Source organism: Salvelinus sp. IW2-2015, linkage group LG18 (assembly GCF_002910315.2).
Source record: "Salvelinus sp. IW2-2015 linkage group LG18, ASM291031v2, whole genome shotgun sequence".
NCBI classification, from domain to species: domain Eukaryota; kingdom Metazoa; phylum Chordata; class Actinopteri; order Salmoniformes; family Salmonidae; genus Salvelinus; species Salvelinus sp. IW2-2015.
In genome coordinates, this window is record NC_036858.1 from 6,198,372 (window position 1) to 6,202,183 (window position 3,812).

The 3,812-nt window shown below is 43.8% G+C and overlaps 1 long non-coding RNA gene across 1 annotated transcript; it reads left to right on the forward strand.

Moving 5' to 3' along the window:
- The first annotated feature begins 380 nt into the window (after positions 1-380).
- LOC139029217 (uncharacterized) lies at positions 381-3,331 on the forward strand. Its single transcript, XR_011481497.1, has 2 exons — positions 381-529; positions 2,698-3,331. It is a non-coding gene; the product is annotated as an uncharacterized lncRNA (long non-coding RNA).
- The last annotated feature ends 481 nt before the right edge of the window (positions 3,332-3,812 follow it).

Below are 3,812 nucleotides of genomic sequence, written 5' to 3' on the forward strand. Positions count from 1 at the left end.
ATATGTCCAGTGGGCGAGATGCGCAGTCTGTTTGACTTGAATTCTGAGACTAACTTCATGGAGAAACTTGTTGCCCAAACCTATGATGACGCTGCTGTAATGGAATGTATCTGCTATTTGTATTTACAGCAAATTCCCTTCCTGTTCCCCGATTTAAGAGGTGACGTCCACTATACTACCCTCTCATCCACTGGCACATTGTTTCCTCTCCAAGCACTGTGAGTAGACATGTCGATTTTCTCTCATTGCTGTATGTAGAGCCAATCACATACACGAATACAATCACATTATTACACATCAGTGTTATTTTAATCCTTGCTCGGACTAACTCATTCTTAGCTCTTTTGTCTAACTGTGTTGTGTTATTGTGGAAGAGTTGAGCTCTTCTCCAATGTCTTCAATGATGAACCTGTCGTGCACTGAAGCCTATGAAGACATCAAACCCTGTCCTGCACTGAAATCAAGCCTCTGAACACATCAACTCATGCCTCATACCATTCAATCACCTCTGTGATCCCTTCCCAACACTGTAAGTTGCCCATTCCAATTTCCCATAATATTTTACTATAAATGTCTTTATTAAATGCTTTAGGTTAAAATAATTAGTCTTTGACGATTTTTTWAACATTTTGTCTCTATACCATGGGTCTCACATCCTCCTCAATTTTTTCAAGTTACCAGTCTCCACTGATTGTTTCTGAGTATCCTTCTTCACCAGCTTTTTTTGTTGGACAGTGCAGTTTAAATGTCGTAGATTTGTTTATAATCGGGTTGTTTCCAGCCAGGTTTATGGAACAGTGTGGCCTGTAGAGCTAATCCATTTCCTACAATGGACCACAGACAAATGTGCTGCCCATACACCCTCCAGTCACCAATGAAGGGGTATTAGGAGACTCTGTCCAGCCAGCTTCCCCTCTCCAACCCTATTAATGCGGTATGTGATGACAGATAGACAGCCAAGGCCTCTCGCTGGACATAAAGGGACAAGAGCCCGGTGCTAATCAGCATCTAATGAGACCGAGTAGGCAGCCTAATTAATCTGGCTCTGGCAGGGGAGGGAAGAGAGGGGAAAGTTGCCAAAGCTCTGGTTCTAGGGAAACCTCTCCTTCTCCGATCACCAGCCCATGTGGAGATCCTTGGAATGGGATGGACACCGAGCCAAAGTCAGAGCCATCATCACATTGAATATGTATCCTCACACAGTCTCTGATTGTGTTATGATGAAAGTACTAATACAGTGCCATTGTTCCACAAGTCAATAGCAATAACAAGCCAGACCAGACTTGAGTTGTGGGGAGAGCATAAAGAGGACTACAAACGGAAAATAGAGAGCAAGTTCCGAGAAAATGACCTGCGAAATGCATGGCAGGGGGTGGACATGTTGCTGGACAGAGAAAATGGGGCACGAACAAAGAAAATTTCATGTGAAGACAACGCAACATTTGCAAATGAGCTGAATGAGTTTAATGTAAGATTTGACACTGAAGCCTTCTCAGCTGAGAAGAATGTGCTGCACCAGTTGTTACAACAGGGCGAAACCTTTAACGGTCAGAGAGAAGGACATACTGTGGTAGTTGAAGATAATCAACATCAGGAAAGCAGCAGGCTTGATGGCCTATTGATAAATGGGTCGCCTGGCCAACATCAACAAGGGGTTTAACAACATCATGTGAAAATCATTTTTGAAAACAGTGGACATTTTCAGTCCATTTACCGTAAATTGATATGACTTGAGACAGCGCTAAGACTTGATATAGCTCAGATGTGATGGCTCAGATTGATGAGCAGACATGAGGGTTGTGCATACATCCTGTCCCCTATACTGTCACTCACCATAGATCTGTCATTAACATTGTCTGCCTGTCTTGGTAATGTGACCAACGCCTGTGTGTGTGTTTTTGGTTCTCAGTAGCTCAGATGGTAAGTGTCTTTGGATAAAATTGTCTGTTAAATTACATAATCTCAGCAAAAAAARAAACGTCCCTTTTTCAGGACCCTGTATTTCAAAGATAATTAGTAAAAATCCAAATAACTTCTCAGATCTTCATTGTAAAGGGTTTAAACACTGTTTCCCATGCTTGTTCAATGAACCATAAACAATTAATGAACATGCACCTCTGGAACGGTCGTTAAGACACTAACAGCTTACAGATGGTAGGCAATTAAGGTCACAGTTATGAAAACTTAGGACACTAAAGAGGCTATTCTACTGACTCTGAAAAACACCAAAGGAAAGATGCCCAGGGTCACTGCTCATCTGTGTGAAAGTGCCTTAGGCATGCTGCAAGGAGGCATGAGGACTGCAGATGTGGCCAGGGCAATAAATTGCAATGTCCGTACTGTGAGACGCCTAAGACGGCTCTACAGGGAGACAGGACGGACAGCTGATCGTCCTCGCAGTGGCAGACCACGTGTAACAACACCTGCACAGGATCGGAAAATCCGAACATCACACCTGCGGGACAGGTACAGGATGGCAACAACAACTGCCCGAGTTACACCAGGAATCCCTCCATCAGTGCTCAGACTGTCCGCAATAGGCTGAGAGAGGCTTGACTGAGGGCTTGTAGAACTGTTGTAAGACAGGTCCTCACCAGACATCACTCGGCAACAACGGGCACAAACCCACCGGCGCAGGACCAGACAGGACTGGTAAAAAGTGCTCTTCTCTGACTAATTGTGGTTTTGTTTCACCAGGGGTGATGGTAAGATTTGCGTTTATCGCCGAAGGAATGAGCGTTACACCGAGGCCTGTTTTCTGGAGTGGGATCGATTTGGAGGTGGAGGGTCTGTCATGGTCTGGGGCGATGTGTCACAGCATCATCAGACTGAGCTTGTTGTCATTGCAGGCAATGTCAACGCTGTGCGTTACAGGGAACACATCCTCCTCCCTCATGTGGTACCCTTCCTGCAAGCTCATCCTGACATGACCCTCCAGCATGACAATGCCACCAGCCATACTACTCGTGCTGTGCGAGATTTCCTGCAAGACAGGAATATCATTGTTCTGCCATGGCCAGCGAAGAGCCCGGATCTCAATCCCATTGAGCACGTCTGGGACCTGTTGGATCGGAGGGCTAGGGCCATTCCCCCCAGAAATGTCTGTGAACTTGCAGGTGCCTTGGTGGAAGAGTGGGGTAACATCTCACAGCAAGAACAGGCAAATATGGTGCAGTCCATGAGGAGATGTACTGCAGTACACATTATTCCATTTCTGTTCCACATGTCTGTGGAACTTGTTCAGTTTATGTCTCAGTTGTTGAATCTTGTTATGTTCATACAAATATTTACACATGTTAAGTTTGCTGAAAATAAACGCAGTTGACAGTGAGAGGACGTTTCTTTTTTTTCTGAGTTCATATWTATTGTTATATATTATTTGTAATATAGTAACGTACAGTAACATATTGGAATGGATACAGACAGAGCACATAGCTTGAGGTTCAAATAATTGATCTCAACTGTGACTTTAATGTGATTTCTTTACTGAAATCCTTGTCTAAGTCCTAATTAATCTGTATTGTTTGTGGTTAATTAGATGGGTTAATTTGTGTTTGTAGAGAGGAGATCACGCTGCTTGAATGAGAGCCCGCTGGGGCCTCATGTGCTTCCTACATTGAAGATGTGTCAACAACGGCAGTCTGATATAACACACAGCTTAAACTGTTCTTTTTGATTTGGTTAATGATGCCAGAAAGATTAGCTTGTTTTGAGTGGGGAAACATGGGAACTAACACACATTCACACAAAGAAAACAGTAGCAACAAGAAGAGCTGCAACAGAGATTCATCATGTCTTTTTGCTTTGAAGCA